The sequence below is a fragment of the Phocoena phocoena genome, chromosome 2 (genome assembly GCF_963924675.1).
Source record: "Phocoena phocoena chromosome 2, mPhoPho1.1, whole genome shotgun sequence".
In the NCBI taxonomy this organism is placed as follows: domain Eukaryota; kingdom Metazoa; phylum Chordata; class Mammalia; order Artiodactyla; family Phocoenidae; genus Phocoena; species Phocoena phocoena.
In genome coordinates this window covers 153,714,960-153,735,245 of record NC_089220.1, presented here as the reverse complement: position 1 = coordinate 153,735,245, position 20,286 = coordinate 153,714,960, and the positions used below count along the sequence as shown (strand labels likewise).

Below are 20,286 nucleotides of genomic sequence, written 5' to 3'. Positions count from 1 at the left end.
TTTAGAGACTGGATGTTTTGCATAGCACTATAGCGCATCAGAAACAGGTTTCTCTAACAGGTTTTAATCTGTCTTGTGTGGGGAGACTGTCAAGTTGAGAAACATGTAGAAAACCAAACAGATGAGGAGAAATGACATTACTCGCAAAGAGCTTGCCAAAGCTTGTGTAGATTAGATCCATTTAGTTGCTGGAAAATGGTGGTTCTCCACTGGGGCGATTTTACCCCCCAGGGACATCCAGTGATGTCTGCAAGCATTTTTCGTTGTGAGAGGGGAGGAGGGGGGTGCTGCTGGCATCTGGTGGGAGGGGCCAGGGCTGTTGCTACACATCCTACAATGCACAGCAGCCCCCCAGACGGTGACGTTATTGGGCTCAAACTGCCAATACTGCTGACTTCGAGAAATCCTGCTGTGAAAGAACGGGCGGCCTCTTAAGATGATCAGGAACTCATCCGATCCTGTAAGTGAGAGAAACTGCCTTACCAAAAAGCTGAATCTCAACACCCTGTCCTCTTCGCACTTGAAAACTCCTGATGCTAATTCTCAAGCAGGTGTAATGTCTCCTTAGGACCTGCCTGCCTATCTTAATTTTGACTTGATATTTTTATTTTGAAGCCACGTGTAAAGTATTAGAGCTGACTCCGAGGTTCCTTGCATCCATCCTATTCACAATTGCTTTTCCCTTCTGGAGCATTTGTAAAGTTACATAGAGAAGTGTCATAACAAACGCACGGAGTTTGAGTTGCATTTACGTGACGTGTGTAAGGAGTGAATCCGTTGCCTTGGCCTTACCGAATGTGTTGGCCCTTTATTGTCTCAGAAAGAAGAGAGAAGGCCCTTCTTTCTTTACTTATTATTTTTAAAAATTTATTTATTTATTTTATTTATTTTTGGCTGCATTGGGTCTTTGTTGCCGCGTGTGGGCTTTCTCTAGTTGCGGCGAGCGGGGGCTACTCTTGTTGCAGTGCGTGGGCTTCTCATTGCAGTGGCTTCCCTTGTTGTGGAGCATGGGCTCTAGGCACGCGGGCTTCAGTAGTTGTGGCTCGCGGGCTCTAGAGCGCAGGCTCAGTAGTTGTGGCGCACGGGCTTAGTTGCTCCGCGGCATGTGGGATCTTTCCAGACCGGGGCTCAAACACGTGTCCCCTGCATTGGGAGGCGGATTCTTAACCACTGCGCCACCAGGGAAGCCCTGTAGCTTTATTTTTAATATAACACCTCACAGAGGGCAATATTTGTCCTTCTGTGACTGGCTTATTTCACTTAGCATAATGTCTTCTAGGTTCATCCACGTGGTAGCCTACGACACGATTTCCTTCTTTTTAACTGCTGAATAATATTCCGTCTGGCTTTGAATTAAAACAGCCACTGAGGTGAGACTATAATATCCCTGTGATTTCCGATCTGTCATGAAAAAAGTCAGCCTTTTTTTCATTTTCCGGCTCCTTGTGAACTATATAGTTATTACGATTCCTTTAAAATTTTTTAAAAATTGAAGTATAGTTGGTTTACAATATCATATTAGTTTCAGGTGTACAGCATAATGATTCAGTATTTTTATAGAGTATACTCTATTTAAAGTTATTTCAAAACAATGGCTCTATTTCCCTATGTTGTACAGTATATCCTCTCTGCTTGCCTGTTTTGTACACAGTAGTTTGTATCTCAAAATAAATCAGTCTTGGTGGATGAATTGTACTGATGGAATATTGGGAAAATATCAGTTTTAGAGAACTAGACACTTTCCCACTTGCCAGCTCTGCACATGAAAGCCATGTAGATATGTCCACACACTCCCAGGAGGGTCCAGACATGAGTTGATCCCAGGGGCAGATACATACCTGGGGACACCGAGAGTGGGGGGCATAGAGGGGGACCGAGAGGCAGGCCCTTCTCCTGTGTGAAATCTTGCCTTTTTGCTGTCCTTGCTTATCTCATGACTTACTCTTAAATTTTGACACTTCTTAAAACACCCGTGGAGAAGATGTAAGAGGGTTTTACTTTGTAATAGAGCCTCTAGTGGATCATTTTAGTGAGAAGTTCCAGGGTACAGAATTTTAACACTCTAAGAGCTAATGGGTTCATCTGGTAAAAAAAAAAATCCATGCTGTTGCTTGAGAAAAGAAGGCAGAGTTGATGAATCAATTCTTCTTCCTTGCCTGGGTGAAAAATGTGGCAGCTGCCACAGTTTCAGAAACACTATCAAATTTGTATCCTCCTGACTGTGCTCTTAGGCAAGACGCAGACACACTTAAAATGACTAATTGAAAATGAAAAATGGGGAAGCCCCATGAAAAGAGAAACCATTAATGTGAATGAAAGATTTGAAGTCTGTTCAGACCATCCCAAGTGATGCTAATTGGAGAATTTCTTTATTGCTCCTTTTAAAGAACTTTAAAAAAAAATTTAGTAGGTGATCGATACAGCTTGGAAATCTCGAGTACAGAGAACAAAGTCAGGAAGTAGCAGGTTCATGGGGCAAGAGGTTTTATTGATTGCTGTAGTGCAGGATAATTATTGCTTCGTAGCCAGAGGTGACAGCTTGTTCCAGAGGGAATCGTAGAATCTATTCTTGCACAAGGATTCTTGTTGATGTGGTTTTCTGTCTTACAGAGCTCATTGCACTGTAAATCCCGCAGCTGTACCTGGTCGATCTTTGTCGTGGTTAAACTTGAAAGGTGTCCCAGAATATTAACAGGAGTGAAAGCGGTCCACGACACCTCATGTATTTGTTTGGGAGGTTTCGTGGTGATAGATTTTCTTACTGATCCCAGGAATCGGGGTAGTATGAAGCAGGGACATGGCGTTTGGAGCCAGAAGATCAGGTTTCTTTCCTTGCCTCTGCCATTAATGTAGGTACCTTTCGCTCTCCCATTTCCTCATCTTTGAAATGAGGAGGTGATAGTGTATAATCTCTAAAGAGCTTTCCAGTCTCACCTGCTTTGGTTTGTGATCTTTGGAAAGGAAAGAAGGAAGGAGGAGGCTGCTAGTTTTCCTGTTGTGTGCATGAGGAATGGCGTTTGTTTGGGGATTAGGATTGATGGAAATCTAGCCCAGGAGTCTGTGCAAAGCACCGAAGTCAGGTTTCTGTGTGACTTTCTGGGATGGTGAAGTTTCAGTGGGTTGGGAGGCAAACTAGGTTGGGAAATTATGATGAGCATTTGGGTCCTTTGTCACCTGCCATGGATAGAATTTCACCCAATACAGAATTGTAGACTCTGGTTCCTCGATGGAAGCCAGAGACCTCGGAGTACTCAGTCCCTGAGACATCGATCAGTATGTGGATGTCAGTTTCAAAATATCGTTGGGCCAAGCAAGAGGATGGGAGTTTTGGGTGGTTTTGTTCATTGATGGGAGAAAGGAGAGGACTGCCTTTTCTGGTCACACTTAGATCTTTCTGGTCATTTTTGGATTCTCCAAGTAATCTTATGTCTTCTGAAGTCACTGCCCTGAGAGTCATGTTTTAAAATTTTAGATGACATTTTACCAAGCACGTAGCATCCTTTGCAGTCCTGTATTTTCCTGCCTTGCTCTTTTAAGTGAAACTAATCTTTGAATCAATGCTGGCCGTCGTTACTCCTTTAAAGTTAGGGGGAAGGAAACAGCATGGCAGCAGCTCTCTTGTACTTTGTTAAGAGAATTCCCTTAATAAAGACACGTTCAGGGAGACCTGGGTTTAGTGACCAGTTGACCATTCCACGAGCAGTGTCCCTGCTCCAGAGCTAATCGGTACTAATCTTTCATATGAAAAGTATTAAGAAACATAGTACATGAAAACCTCATGACGTGCAGTGGAGGGTGATGGCTCACATTAGGGGAGCGAACTGTAAAACGTTTTGGCTTGGTAAATCAATGAGGCTTGATTTATTCATAAGGACGTGCAAACTTGCAAAGGGCAGCAGCCAAGTAATGATTGTTTATGGTGATAATGTAAGGAAGTCATTTAATCCAGAGACTGTTTCAATGTCACTTATTGAGAAGCAGCAACATTGCCTCTTAATGTCTGGGGTTGGGGAACTCTGGCGTCTGGAAGGTTCCTATGGAGTCCCAGGAAGGAATGCTCCGATAAGACAGCAGGTGAATTATGTGTGAGGACGCCCATGCAGATACTTCCCCCCAGCTTTTACACTGAGAAGTATTTATGTGAGCTTTCTACTGGTGCAATAAAAGTATTGGAATTCCGGTGCCTTAGGAATCATTCCACTAATTTTTATTCTCCCCATTATTAAAATTTCTGTAATTTGAATTGCAAACTCTGCAGTCTTGCCAGAATGACTCTATTTGCCATTCAAAGTTGAATCAAAATTACTGGAGTTAGTTAATAGGTAACTTATTTGAATAAGGGATGTTTATTCATGAAGCGTTAGGAGAAAAGTGTGAATATGGCCTTCTGTTAGGTCGTGGAGGTGGATCCCGCCCAGTTCTGAAACTTGGTCCCAGACTGTCCTGGGGAATTGTTGTTTTCAGTATAGTTGACTGTGAAATGAGAGATGTGGCGGTCGGTTCACAGGACCGTAAAGTGAGCGGGTGACAGGACTTATCAGTCTGTAACCATTGTTTAACCGTGGACTCAGAACTAGAATTTGATTGTGTTACATGAGATGATCAGCATTTAAAATTCCTATCTTTTTAAAAATTTCAATGATATTTTAGTAATACTAATGAAACCTAGACAATCACATTGTTTTCATTGGCCACCTAATACTGTAACTGGAATCCCATTTGTACACTAATAAGAAAATTAAATATATTTGCTAAAAACTCGAAGAGAAAAGGTAAACCTTAGTGGCCTCTTGGAGTTGAGGGAAGCACATACTGTCACTAAATATTAGATAGTTTAATGTAAAGAGAAAAAAGCCCATGTTATAAGGAAGGGTAGGATGTGTTCGATAAATATGAGAGTAAATAAACTAAAAGACATAGTTAATACGTTGAAAAAAGTTAGTATCTTCTTGTTAAAAAAGCCATTTTTGATAATGGTATGTGAAAGAAGGAATATTCAGCTAAGAAATAAAGTAATCCCTTCTCTGTAGGCACTTAATGGCCCTTTAAAACGACACACGTGGTTTGGAGTCCTATCTGATCATGTGGAGACCCTGTGTATAGATTCATTGTGGCGTGGACCAGAGTGGACCTGGCTTGCATGTGTGTGCATGAGCGTGTGTGTGTGCGTGAACATGTAAGTGTGTTTGCAAGCAGTTGTGTTTATAAGCATGTATGAGCATGTGTGTGCATTTGTATGTTTTGATCTGAAAAGCATTTGAAATAATTTTGGTGTCTACCATGTACAGATTACGTCATTTAACAATTTGGATGATTTATCGGCATCTCTTGAGAACTTGAGAGATGTAGACCCGTCCCTGCATCCCACACTGCAGCCTCTGCCTCATCCCATGGTCCTTTGCTTTCCATACCATCTGTCCCCTGCTTGGTTCCTCTGATCTGCTCGGGCCCTGTCGGCATCTGGGTCCTCACCTCGAGTGTCAGCCTCTGAACCTGTGACCTCAAGTTTCCCAGGCGCCATCTGACAACATGCCACATTGGCCCGTATGGTCACTAAGGTTTCCTTCAGCTCGAGAATGTTCAGAATCTAAGAACTCAAAGAGCAATGGATGAGAATTTATTAAAGGGCTCTGAAATAAATAGGCTTTATGAATAGAAGCCTAAGAAACTGTGGGGTTTTTTTTTTAACCTATGGAAGAAAAAACAAAGATGAAAAACACAAAGGCAGACTATAAATGGTCTTCCTCTAAATCAAAAACCTTTGTATATATAGGTAGTGGTGAACTCTTTGTTTATGAGTAAAAAATTAGTCTTCTATAAATTTCTGTTTGGTGTTTGTATTTATCTCTTGAAACTCACTGTACTCCACATGCCGCCTTTATCATTTTCTTGCCTAGTGAATAGTTGAATCACAGATTTTAGTGTTTGAGTCATGGCTCTACAATTAAAAGCAGTTTCTCTCACCCACAAAATATTTTATGGTGTGCCTACTATGTACCAAGCAACTCAGTTTAACCCTCTCCTGAGAGCAACACGGTAAACTGACTGGTACGATTCTTACTTTATATCTGAAAAAAATGTTGCTTGGGGTGTGTAAATAATTTGTCTCCAGGATGGCATCTTGGATAGATTTTAAGCCCAGAGCGATTTTTTTTCCTCCCAATTCTGAAATCAATGCTTTGAAAATAGCAAGGGTTGGTGAATATTTGTTGATTGATAAAGACTGTTTAGACTTGAAATATTGGACACACATTATTAAGAAAAATTGTGGAATTGGCTTCTCGTGATTTTTAAGAGGAGGGTAAAAAACTCCTTGTCCAGACTGTTATTTTGTACATTTTTGTCATTTTGTAGGCAAATAAATGGAGGAGACTCGGTCTGGAGCTTCGTTGCCAAATGGTAATCGTGAGATTATGTAAAGATATGTAAATTGTCTCAGATGCTATTTGGGCTTTTCTGCTTACAGGAAAACTGTAAGCACAAAAAAGGACTATAAGATTTTCCTTTTTGGTGTTAGTCATAAATGCATTTATTTTCTTTTGCTTCCTAACCCAGCAGCATATGTACTTTAAATCAAGCCGGTGTTTAATTCTGTGTGGAAGTGAGGGTGATTTCGTTTTGCGGGTTTCCTTCCCTGTTGTCTGACTTGTTTCCTCATGGTTAATCCATCATCTCCTTTGCTGTCAGAGCCCCAGGCGCACCTGTCCACTCTCGGCCTTGGTCCCTCACCGCCTGTCTGGGGATCCTGGCCCTAGGCTGCTCCCAACTGGGTTCGGTCCTGATGGCCCCATGTAGGGAGACTCAGCTTGCATCCGGCCCCTGTTTCTGCTCTGGGCAGACCCTTTAACACCCCAGTGACCCTAATGTAGAGGCTGCAAGAGAAGTCTTCAGTCGCCTTCAAACACACTCTTCCCCTGGGCACAGGGGGTCCTCTGGGACCGCTGCTCTTCTCAGCTCCGACCCTGATTTGTGGACCTCCCTGTTCTCCTGCCCTGAGCCAGGAGTCTTCAGTGTGGGCCGTCCAGCAGCCCTCAGTACCGACTGTCCAGAAGCCCTCAGTGCTGGCTGTCCAGGAGCCCTCGGTGCTATCTGTCCAGGAGCCCTCAGTGCCGGCTGTCCAGGGCCCTCAGTGCCCTCTGTCTAGGAGCCCTCAGTGCCATCTGTCTGCTCTCCATCATGCCTCTACCTCCCTCTAGCCTGTTGGACAGGTGAGCTTCCACTTCTCTTCTTGCTTTGTGTTCCTGAACAAGTCTCTTGACCCCTCACTGCTTCTTACTAAGTCTCCCATCTTGGTTCCATGTTCCCAGGTCATGCTGACCTTCCAGGGCTGTGCCCCATTCCAGGTCCGTGCCCCACTTCCACGGCCATGCTTCCATTCCAGGATATGCTTCCAGTTTGCGTCCTTCTGTTTGGCAGGTCCTTGGGAGAGTCTGCCTTGTTCGACTCCAGCTCTAAAGGAGTGACTGATTTTTGCGTAGGTTGTCTCCTGAGCCTAGAATCTTGTTAAAGCTTGGTGAATACAACTAATATGCAAAGTCCTGGGGGCTTGGGCAGTGGGATTCAGAGTAGAGTTTGGTGTTGTGTTGATCAAGATTCTCCAGAGAATCAGAACCAATAGGAGGTGCATATATATAGACAGATTTATTTTGATAAATTGGTGCAGAGAGTTGTGGAGTTTTGGCAAGTCCACGGTCTGATGGGGGAGGCCAGCAGGCTGGAGACCCAGGGAAGAGTTGCCACTCCAGTCTGGTGGCTGTCTGCTGGAGAACCAGGAAGAGCTGCTGTTGCAGTTGAAGTCCAAGGCCGTCTGCTGGAGAATTCCCTCTTTTTCTGAGGAGGTCAACCATTTGTTCTATTCAGTTCTTCAACTGATTGGGTGAGGCCCACCCAATCAGGGAGGGCAATCTGCTTGATGCAAAGTCCACTTATTTAAATATAAATCTCATCCCAAAACACCCTCAAGGAACTATCCAGCATGGTATTTGACTAAATATATGGGTACAATGGCCAAGCCAAGTTGACACATAAAATTAACCATCAACGGTGTGGACTCAAGAGGTATATCTAAGTTAACAGGGCTGTTCTCCTCTACTATCTTAACACCTTCTTAGAGGAGGAATGTTCTATGTATGTTTGTAATTGATATAGCAGTTTTCCCCTTAACAGATGATCTTCCACTGATACTGCCAAATGTCAACGCTCTTCACGGAATGCTCTGGGAGGAAGCTGAGAGATGGTGGAGTAAACATAATGCATATAATGCGTTGGTAGCTTTGAATTCTCTGAAAGCAGAAATGTCAGGGTGAAGGGCCAGATATTCTCCTGAAAACTGTTGTGAAATGGACAGAGGTTGAACTTCACTGGCTCACTGCCTGCTTCTCAGGAGGACCATCAGCCTTTGTCTGAGAGGTTGGCAGGACCTATCTGAGGCAGTGTCTATTCCGTAGCTCTTGCTGCCGAGCAGACCTGCCTGCTGGGATTACTTACAAGGGATTTGGCTATTGCAGGTGTACATCCAGATACAGGGTTCTGTGATATGTTTAAAAAGATAGGAGCTCATGTGCCTTTCTTCTGTCTTTAGCTTAGAGGGCATGCATCATAATTGATTAGGTAGCCTGACCTCAGCTCTGAGAGATGGTATCGTGGACCAGTGGTCTTTGATGTCAGTGCTACACTGACACCAGGACAAGAGGGGCTGTGGCCTGGGCTATGCATTATAGAGACCCCTGTGGCTGGCCAGCATCTGCATTTATTAAAGAGGACGGAGCTGCCTTGTTCACTGGGGATCTTGCAGTCGGGGCTGGCACGGAGCCACCCTAATTTTGAGCATTCTCTCTAACTGTTCAGACACCAGACGATGATCCTATCTCTCGTGCCCTTGGAGTAAAGGGCTGTGTCTGAGTGCTGTGGACTGTGTGGGTTGTGGCATTGCCATAAAGATAAAATAATACATGTACTAGTAAAACTATATATTAATAAAGACAAAACTCCCCTCAGATAATAGAATGTTTTAGAATATAATAGAATTTTTGTGTACTGAACAATCAATTTTCAGTAATGCTGAGTGTCCTATTTTTTCTTCTTCACTCTTTTTGGTGGTCCATCTTGTGGTTCCAGAGGTACTTAATAATTAGTGCAGAATTTGCAACAGTTATACACATTGGCTGAAGAGTATTTCACAGTACTTAACAAAATTTAATTTTGTTTTACAAAACCAAAAAATATATTTTACAGTGTAAATTCATACTCTCCCACATATATGTAGCTCTAGACATGACAAGTGTTAAGTGTGATATAGAGTTATCACATTGGCAACTGAATGGATATTGAAAGCTTGGACAGGATAATTTTATTTTTAGAACCACTTAGTAAGGTTAAATTCTTAAAAAACTAGATAACACGTTCAATGTTATTTGAATATTTTATTTTTATAAATTTGAGGTTCATGAGTTATAATTTGTAAGTCCTCTTTTGAGTTCAGTAGATAATTTAGAATATTTAGAGGGAACGTAGCTTTTCTGAAGACACAATAATTAAAATTTTTTATTTTTGCACTTCAGTTTTTAGATTAAAATATTAAAATTGTATAGACTGGATATAAATATATTTTTATTACGTAAACTTTGAGATGACTTCTGTGACTAGAAGACAAATTATGTGACAATCTGGACCTTTCTCTTTTTTTTTTTTAACTAGACATAATAATTTTGCTGAAATGAAGGCAAGGAAAACAAATTTTATGGAATATATATATATAAACAGCTTACCAATTATGTAAGTCTTTATCACTCATCCAAACGTTGCTAGCCCATCAGCAGAACACCCAGACAAGTCATCGTAATTAAATTTAGTAATCTTTAGCATTTTGCCAACTTACAGTCCTATATAAACCATAGCTTTTTCCATCCTTTTTGATTCTGTCAATTATGAAGACGTATTTGTCAGTGTAGGTGGATAGGGCATACTTCACAGTTGGTTCGCTTGATTAATAACTTAGAAATATTTCCACATATTTATGTGGACCTGAATTTGTACTCTTGCCCTGGGCCCCGGACACATCATGGGCGGGCCTGTTCCGGGTTTCCAACGGGATTTTCCAGGTCCCCTGTGCACGGGAAGTCCTTCCAAGGTTGCTCTCCAGGGGTCGATTTAGGGAGGCAGTTTCTATCGCCTGAGGTGACACCATTGGTGTCCTTTCGTGCCTCCCCTACCCCAGCCTTCCTTCTTCCACTTTGGAGAAGAATGTCCCCGGGGTGCATTGCTTTGTGACACTAAACACAAGCTATCAGTTTTAAGTGATCCCTCCTTTACTCAAGGCCTCGTACCTACCCTCCAACCGTAAGAAACGACAATTTCCTTTTTATGCTTAATCATCAAACTTTGTAATGTTACATGGATTGTTCTGCTCTGGACTGAAAATAATTCCAATAGCCTAAGCCAAAAGACAATTTTTATTTTGTGGTCAGAGAAATTTAAAAACGTTTAATGATGTATTACAGTGTCGCGTATGAATTTTTGTGGTTGTTTCAGAGAAGTAGGGTCAGAGGAACTATAAAACATTGTGGGGAACAAAAAGACGCTACGTTAGAGTGAGAGCCTGAGGATCTAGGATTTCAAGGAGAAAAAGGAACACCACACAAACTGACTGGTAATATTCATGTTTGTTTTAAAATGTGTGATGGAAGAGATCAGATCATTCCATTGACTGTATTTATGGGAGCGATATAGCAGTTTTATTCAAAATGGCATACACGCTATACATAGGAAATGACATCCTTTGTAACTGTTCAAAACAAGACAAAATTTTAGAATGCCAAATTGAAAATACATGAAGTGGAGCCGTTAGATTTTCAAAAGTAGAACCTGGGAGGTTTACATTCGTCCTGAGTAGCTGATGCCCCGACCTTGCGAGTCTCTGAATATTTTGAACGTCCTCCCCTCTTCCGTCCCCCTCGTATGCATCCTGGAGATGGGATGGGATGAGATGTGACCCACCCTCAACTCACCTCTCATCCCTCCATCGCCCTGACTCTGCTGTGCTCCTTCAGCTCTCTTGTTCCGTCATGACAGTTTTTCTTATAATTTAGATGATTAGAAGTTCTCAGGGCTTTGGAAGTATTTACTGTCATAGGGCTTTTATGGAGTTATGTGTAAGTCATTGAATTCCTTTGGTTGTGATAAAGTGCACATCTTCCTCTAAGCCCTTCGCTGATGGGAATACAGGACCTGGCAGAGGAAGGTCTTGGGTTGATGGCCATCATGGGTGCCAGCAGCTGCTTTGGTCCATAAATGGCATTACTGTCATAGAATGGAATAATTTTTATATCAGTCTATAAAGGATTATTTATTGAGGTTCTACTATGTACCTGTTTTGTGGTTTTTTTTGGTTTGAATATACAGTATGGTTGCTATTAAGTATTCAGTATGACGCACGTTTGTAATATAGTCAGCTTTTGGCTGATGGCACGTACTCATAATGATGAACTTATTTTTGGAAAGGATGTTTCATGTGGTGGTTGCTGTAAGTATTTGTCAGTCTTTTCTGCTTTGGCTGTTCATTCTTGAGGCTCTCACTCTTGCCTGACCAAGAGGTATCAGAAGTCAATTTGAAATTCTGATCTCTGGAAACATGGATAACGTCTCTCTCCTTGTTTGCTTGGGAGCTTTTCTGAGCCAGCACTTCTTTTTTCTGTTTTTAAAATTTATTTTTTTGTGTGCTAAGCGTTTTTAAAGGGTGGCTAGCCTGTAGTGGAAACTTACAAGAGCTGGAGATGGACCTGCTTGGTAATGGAGGTCTGAACCCTGATTTCTGGGGTGATCTGCCAGCAGCTAAGTGGAGGAGTCCTTCTCTACCGTATTCTGCTGGTATTTAAATAAAAAAATGTTGTCTCTGTGGCTGACTTCTGTGCAATAAGAGTGCTTTTCGGGTCTGGATAGAGGCATGGAGAGTATTGGTCTGGTTAGTGGCTCAGTTATGCCTCTCGCTGAGTGTAGCCTTGGATAAAAGTCACTTAACCTCTTTGCATCAAACTCCCTGCATCCTTAAAATGGCTAATTAACACCTGACCTTGCTCTCTTGGTGGTGGTGTCAGCAGTGACTTGCATGGCAGCTGCAAAAGTTCTCTGTAATGGGTTGAACACTGTGAAGTGGGAAGGGCACTTAGCATCACATTTTTTTTCTTCTTTTTTAAATGAAAGAGGCCCTGATGGTCCCCCCCTTAATAGGCGAGGACAGAGGGGGCTGTGGGAGGGAGGATGTGCCTGCATCTAACATGGGGAGCCTAGGAAAACAGCTCCAAAGGCACAGAGACCCCTCACTTAGCTGGAAGCCCCCCATACCGCTGTGCTCCGTGCCCAGGACACTGACAAGGAATGCCTTTTTTCCCACTGTGATCTTGGAGAATTTTGGTCATATCTCTTTTCCAACAGTTATTTTTGCCTCGTGTTGTAATTGTTTATGGATCTGTGATGGCATCCGTTTGATTATAAAAGTAAGGCTTTGTGAACACTGTGTAATCAGAAACGCATCTCTTGGATTCTGAGTCTGCTGCGTAATTAAGTATGTGAACTTGGACTAGGAACCTCCTTTCTAAACTTCTTGACCTTCAGTGTGCTCATTTGTAACCTGGGGATAATGATAGCTGCCTTTCAGGATTGTTTAGTGTATGAAGTAGGATTTGTATGACCACCTCAGAGCTGTGCTAAAAGTGTGGGAGAAGAGGGAGAGATGCTGGTTTTTCTCCCTTCATCCTTCTTGTTACAGATGGTAATTTATTCGTCTTTTTGTGTTTTTATTTATTTTTTATTTTAAAGACTTTATCCTTTTTGGGCAGTTTTAGGTTCACACCAAGATTAAGAGGAAGGTACAGGGATTTTCCTCTGCCCCTGCATCCCCACCGTCGACATCCCCACCAGATGGTACATCTATTACAATTGATGAACCTACATGGACATGTCATCATCAGCCAGTCCATAGTTGACATTAGGGGTCACTCTTGGTGTTGAACGTTCTGTGGGTTTGGACAAATGTATAATGACTTGTATCTTCCATTACAGTATCATACGAAGAGTAGCTTCACTGCCGTAAAAAATCCTCCGTGCCCCACCTCTTCATCCCTCCCCATCCTAACCCCCGGCAACCACTGATCTGTCTTCTTTCTCCATAATTTTACCTTTTCCAGATTGTCATAGAGTTGGAATCACACAGCCTCTTATTTTTACACCACGCACAGACTTAAAGCTCCATCCTTGCTATGTGGATAAAGAACAAAGCCTCTGAGCTAAAACAGTGACAACAACAGACGCTAATTGGTAGGAGCGCAGGCATGTTGTTTATTGAAAAGCCTTTTTAAAAATCCAGCCGCACTCATGCACCCCGGTCACACTGCTTGATCTTGAAGCCTAGTGTGTGTCAGGAACAGCGGTTAGAGGCAGGGAGGAGAGCTGTGACTCATACATCCTTGTGTCACAGATAAATGGTGATCGACAGCCCATTTGCAAGGGAGGAGAGAGAACAACGGGGGAAAGTGGATACCAACCCAAGAGCAATATAAAGCCATGGAGTGTAGGAGCAAATAGCCCAGTTGTGGGTCTGGAGGGTCTGGGGTTATTACACAGTAAAGTGTCAGCTAGTATATATTAATTGACCTATATGACTCTCACTCCTCAAGGAGGTTTTACTTATTTTGTATCTACGAAGTAGGGGGCAACAGAAAAGGCTAGTAAGCTCAGAGGGGTATGGTGTGGAGAAACAGATTGTAAATAGGTGCTGCTCTTTGATAGATGGGTGCTCTGTGAGTTGAATGTTGTATTATTATTATTATAATAACTTCCACAGAGCTCTTCTTTTATACCTAGACTTAGAGTATAAGACAGCCAATATTCTGGCTCCTTAAACATGGTAAAGCCCCAAGCAACACAGCCTGGGGGCATTGACCCAGCACACAGATAATAGATGGTATTGATTTTCGAGATGTCGTGAGTTGTGTTGGTCAGCCAATGGGATGGGTGTGGAGCCTAGGGTGGGGATCCCTGCTGGGCTGAGAGTCAGGCTGCCCCAGAGCGTGGCTGGCTGGGTCCACAGTTGAGGCAGACTCTGTGACCCTTCAGCTGTCTGTTGAGATTGATTCTCTAAGATGACACATTCAGGTCCTCTCTGGTAGATGGTGCATCAGATGGGAGGTTCAGGACACATGCCCCAAGCCTGGGGACTTGGACTGGCCAGAGCAAAGCAAGACCCCAATCGGTGGGGTGGGCTCCTTGGAAAAAAATCTAGAACCTACAACGGTGTTGGGCACTGGGCTTACCAGGAGGGGTCAGGGCATGACCTGACCTCCCCAATGGCGTAGCAGAGTTGGGAAGAGGGAGCTGGGAAATGGGACCCCCATGATGCTTCCTAGGGTCCTGAACAGATTCCCTGAATGAAGCAAGCTTGGGCAGGGCCAGGTGCATGCACCCTGGGAGTGAAAAATGGATAGGGAGGTTTATAAATATCAGAGGTTCTCAAGACCTCAGAGTCAGAGGGAAAGCTCAGATCACAGAAGTAGAGAACGGGAGGTGAGCCCCTAGACCGGGATCTCCAGTGTCCAGTGCTTCTTTCGAAAGACTTTACTTTTTAGAGCAGTTTTAGGTTCAAAGCAAAGTTGAGGGGGAAAGTACAAAGAGTCCCCATAGGCACAGCCTGCCCCATTTTCAACATTACCCCCTTTTGTTGCAAGTGGTGAACCTACATTGTCATCACCCAGAGTCCATATTTTGCATTAAGGGTCAGTCTTGGTGTTGTACATTCTGTGGGTTTGGACAAATGTATGATGACATGTGTCCACCATTGTAGTGTCACACAGAGTAGTTTCACTGCCCTAAAATTCTCTGTGATCCCCCTGTTAATCCTTCCCTCCCCTCACCCCATGGTAACTACTGATCTGTTTCTGTCTCTGTAGTTTTGCCTTTTCCAAAATATCATACAGTCTGAACCAAACACTGTGCAGCCTTTTCACACTGTTTTTTTTGCAGTTGGTAACATGCACTAGGGTACCTCCACGTCTTTTCTTGTGTGTCCAGTGCTTTTTTCACTTTAGTTCTTGGTCTCCTTCATGGGTGTCTCATCTTTACCGTGGTGATTATCACTTCACACACTTAAAGACCCTGCGGTCCAGATGCTGTAGAAATAACCAGGTCGTGTGCCCCCCTCCCCAATTCCTAAGGGTACCATGGAAGTTCCAAAGAGTTCACACTCAGGACAGGCCGAAATAGCCCGTGGGTTGTAGAAATTGACTTTCCTTAGATCAGAATTTATGTCAATAATTTTTTAAAAATTTGTCTGCTTTCCAAAGATGAGCACAAATCTAGGTCCATACAGCAGCTTGGAGGAAAGAATGATTACACAAAACTATTGTTCATCTTTTCAGATCTTCTTAGGGTATACAGCAAGAACTTGCAGTAGCCAACTACTAGAAATTTTGTATTTCTAGAGAGATTTAATCAGAAGGAAGTGCTGCAGAATTTGAGACGTATGATTTTAAGCATTTTAATAATCACTTTTCTGATTATCTCTTATCGACTGACAGAGCTATTAAGCATAGTTGATTAAACAATACAAATTAATAAAAAACCATAATGATGTATTTATACAACGGTGACTGATAGCCCCCCAAAGCCCATCATGGATTGTAGAAACAAGTTATAGCCATTAAAATAATCTGTAATTTTTTGTTTTAACCAGACAGCATGTCAAGTCATTAGCATCTGTTCAGCTCATTTCTTAGAAAATTACGTGATGAATATCTTTTGAGGCTGTCATAAAGCACAATAATCACACCAGCTTCCCCCACCGCCTTCAATCATAAGCGAAACAAAACTCTTGGAAAGACTCCAAAGAACATAAAATTTACTGGGGAGTTGCCTGGCGGTCCAGTGGTTAAGGCTCCGCGCTTCCAAGGCAGGGGGCACAGGTTTCATCCCTGGTCGGGGAACTAAGATCCCACATGGCCGCATGGCGTGGCCAAAAAAATAAAAATTTATTTAAAACTTACTTTCTGGTTTAAGTGTTATCTTGTCCTGTAGAGGTCAAGGGATGATTTATATGCCTTGCTGTGTGTTACGTGGAGCAGTGTCTAATCACAGATACGTTTTGTGAAATCAGTAAAGCAACACTCTCTTCAGATTCTTCATCTGTACATCTAATGTGTAGTTTGGTAGCCCATCAAAATTAATTTTCGATCCCTAACGTACATGGAGCTTTAGAGTTATAAGTTCTGCTAATGGCTCTTTCAGTAAAGTGTATGTATTTACGTGTCCTTCTTGGGTGGATTTCTGTGAAGCATGTCTGCAGGCAGGATGTTCACATAAATAATCAACCAGCTAATAAATGTCAATGAATTCTATTAACATAGCTGGTAGGAGTCCTTTAACAAATATTTAAGTACAGTATATTTAGATTAAATTTAGTTTGGGGGAAAATGCTTGCTTAGCTTCCCAATGTAACTGATCTTTCTCCTATAGCAAAAGAATGTTTTATTTTACATTTAAGGAGTAAAGGTCTACACTGCATACATCTGAATACTGCATGTCATAGTGTTATGAAGATTTTTAAGTGGTTTTTAGAAACAAAGAGATTTGATCATTTTTAAATTTTCTTCTCAATTTCGTGGTGACCTTTCTTCTTTCTTCTCTCTTTCTATTTTTCTTTTTCAAAATTTCTCTTTCCTGAGGGTTTTTTGCTTCCAGCTCACCTGAGGGCCTTGATCGCACAGTTTATGTATTAGGGTACAACGTTGGCTGCTATGACAGAAAGACTCTGAGATAACTGTGGTTCATGTTGATTTAGAAGTTTATTGCTCTTTCCTGCAAGAGGCCAGGCTGAGCAGTGTGCGATGGTGGTACCTCGGTTCCATTAGATCCATCAGGCACTGGGTTCTCTCCACTTTGCTCTGCACCAGCAGGTGTTTTGCACATCTGCGTAGTGGCAGCTTGATAGATAAGCAACAAGGACCTACTGTATAGCACAGGGACCTCTACTCAGTCAGTATTCTGTAATAACTTATATGGGTAAAGAATCTGAAAAAGAATGCATATATGTATACATAATATAACTGAACCACTTTACTGTACACTTGAAACTAAAACGACATTGTAAATCAACTATACTCCAGTAAAATTTAAAAAAAATTAGCCGTTACAATAAAAAAAAAAAAAAGGGAAAGGAGCATCCAGGGCCCGCTGCTCACCTCCCATTGGACAGAAGTTGGCACTTGGCCATACACCCTTGCAAGGGACGATGGGAGATGTACCCAAGTAGTTTACAGGGCCCAACTTTGTAGCCAAAACTCCAGGTGGAGTTTACTAACAGAAAGAAGGGGAGAAAGGCCTGAGGACACCTAACAATGCCTGCCACAATTCATGTAGCTCACAGAATTTTTTAGGATGACTATTTCATCCTTGCAGAACATCTCAGGGAAATGTCAAAATGCTTGAAAGATAGAACCAGACTACTTTTTTTCTTTGGGAGTCAAAATACATTTTCTGTAGCAGATACAGTACCTTAGATTTCTAACTGGCAGTATCTGCTGTGGATTTGTGCTTTCCCTGGTATTAACTTCTAAAGAGATTAACGGCCCACGATATCATTGCTTTTCTAATAGTTGCAGTATGCTTTTAAGTTGCAGCCCATCTGGAACAGTACATAAAATCATTTATCACTTCGGCTAGATTGCTGTTTATGTACTAAAACATAACATATTGGACCTAGATTAATTTTTTCATTTTTAGATTCTGTTTTTTTAAGCTTGAGTTTATCAGTTAATATATGCACAATATTTTAGAGACAAATGATTTTAAAATGCTCTTTCAAACAAAAACCTAGCAGTGTCTTACATCCTGCAAAATGTCCTCTTTCTCAAGGTAAGTATTTTCAACTGTTTAAGATGAGTACTTGGTGTAAGAAACATCCTCCACCAAGACGTAGCATCATACAAGTTTAGAATACCGAGGTCAGAAAGATCCTACAAGCGTCTAGAAAGAAAAAAATTATATACAGATTATATACAGACTGTTGACTAAAATATTTTGATTCAGTTACTTTGCACAAAGATAAAAGGGGAGGTTATGGGGTGTGTATGTTCTTTGATGTGTATGGTCAAAGTTAGGCTTAAAATTAGGCCAGCAGCTCCTGCCATTTTGGACTTTTGTCTTTAATTAAGTACCAGTGAGGGAATTGGGGAGGTGAAGACCACAGAGTTCAGGTATTCAGAGCCTTACTGTTGCCTTAAACATGGTAGGAATTTAGTGCTCGGATAGGTAGCGGAGATTCATTCAGTGTTTAATAGTATCAGGGCTGTTTGTTGGCACTAGAAGTACAGTGGTGAGCAAGATAGATGACGTGTCCACTCCTGTAGGATTTACATTCCAGGTATCATATGTGTCCCTGTGAGAAATGGATGGAGGATGAATGCCGTTTATGCAGATGATCGAGGCCTGCAAGGTGTGCTATCTGGAATCTCTTCTGTAAGTTCACCCCATCTTTGTGGGCCGGGAAGTGGGATTCTCACATTTCTGGTTCCTTCCTTCTTGTAGTTTCTGTTTCCATGAGGTCCCTTTCCAGCCCTCTCCTACTGATTGCCTGAGATCACTTCACAGCTTTCTTTTTACCCTCTTTATCTATGTGCCATATCATAAAAATTCATTTTGATTTACAGATAAAACATCCAAATGAAAACTGTCTTGTTCCCTCTTCAAGGTGGCGTATCCCTACGTTGGACTCCTGTTCCTGACCCATCAAATGCAAAAATGCCAGGACTTGAGTCTGAGGGAGGGAAGATGACAAATAACCTATTTTCCCTCCCATCGTAGGAGGTGGGCAAATCAGTGCAGACAGAAGTAGAATAAAGGATTATGCCAAGAAGGCATGAAACAGCCCTTGACTAGCTATACTCAAATTAAAGCACTAAAAAAAATAAAAGCATACCACGGCTTCTTATCAGAAGCATATGAATAATTGTGAATTTGGTGGGTGATCTTTGGGTCAGCGGATGAGAATGACGTGAAGGGCGAACTTTTCTCCTCTCACTTACTGAATTCTCAGGAGATGTTATAGAACAACCCTGCTCAGAACTTGTAAAAGTTGTGGTGATAAAGTCATATTTTCTGCCCCTTCACCTGAATGTCCCCATGACCTTAATGGTGTGTTTCTAAGTTAGGATTATCAGCTCATTCTGCCTAAATCAATATTGGTTTTTTTTTTTTTTTTTTGTATAGAAAGGTTCCTGGCACAATGTTCTTTTTTTTAATCCCTCTGACACATACATATGTCTCTCCTCCTTTTCCCCCCAAAAGGCTAATAGAATTCTTCAGAAGACATTTTATTGTTAGTAAGATTGCTTTTGTTTTTAATTTAGGTCAAAGTAGCTTATGATTTGGGTCTTTTAAGCAAATGTTTCCTGATAGTTTTGGATAAAATAAAGGAAATGTGGATATTAGTGATTACTTTTTCAAAATTGGAGTTAGGTAAATGAACTTAAATATATATTTTTTTATTAAAAGACTCATTCCTGGGCTTCCCTGGTGGCGCGGTGGTTGAGAGTCCGCCTGCCGACGCAGGGGACACGGGTTTGCGCCCCGGTCCGGGAAGACCCCACATGCCGCGGAGCGGCTGGGCCCGTGAGCCATGGCCGCCGAGCCTGCGCGTCCGGAGCCTGTGCTCCACAACGGGAGAGGCCACGACAGTGAGAGGCCCCGTACCGTAAAAAAAAAAAAAAAAAAAAAAAAAAAAAAGACTCATTCCTATATGATAACTGAATCTTGTAGGCACTCATTCCCGTTCAGAATATTCTAGAAGGATATTTTGCTTTCCCCATTCCATTCAGTATGCAGGCATGCATGTTATGTGTGTGCCCAACATACTGGTCGTAGGCTAATAAATGTGATCTAAACACATAATAGCTCGTTTTCTTGACATAAGCTGATATATAAGGGAGTTCCCTTTAGCATAGTGCCAGTTTGTTCTTATTGAAGTTCTTTCACTTGGAGACCTTGGGGGTCTCCACCATGAACACATGGTAAATCCATTTTAATGAGGACCAGGTAGGTTTAGAAGAAAATAGAAAGAACGCCCCAAATTTTCAGCTTCTTGACTCTACATTGGCACGTTCAACTAAAATCTGGAGCTCTAAGAGTTATTTGCTGTGGTTTGCAGTTTTGCTTTTCCCTGATCAATGCGAAATGCTCCCCTCCCCAATTCTGCTTTTAAAACTTGTTTATTGTGGAAAATTAAAAGATATCCAAAAGTAGAAA

The 20,286-nt window shown here is 42.0% G+C and overlaps 1 protein-coding gene across 1 annotated transcript in view; it reads left to right on the top strand.

The window, feature by feature from the left end:
- SFMBT2 (Scm like with four mbt domains 2) overlaps positions 1 to 20,286 on the top strand; it is a 187,389-nt gene that overhangs the window by 18,182 nt on the left and 148,921 nt on the right. The gene's annotated exons all lie outside the window — the stretch shown is intronic.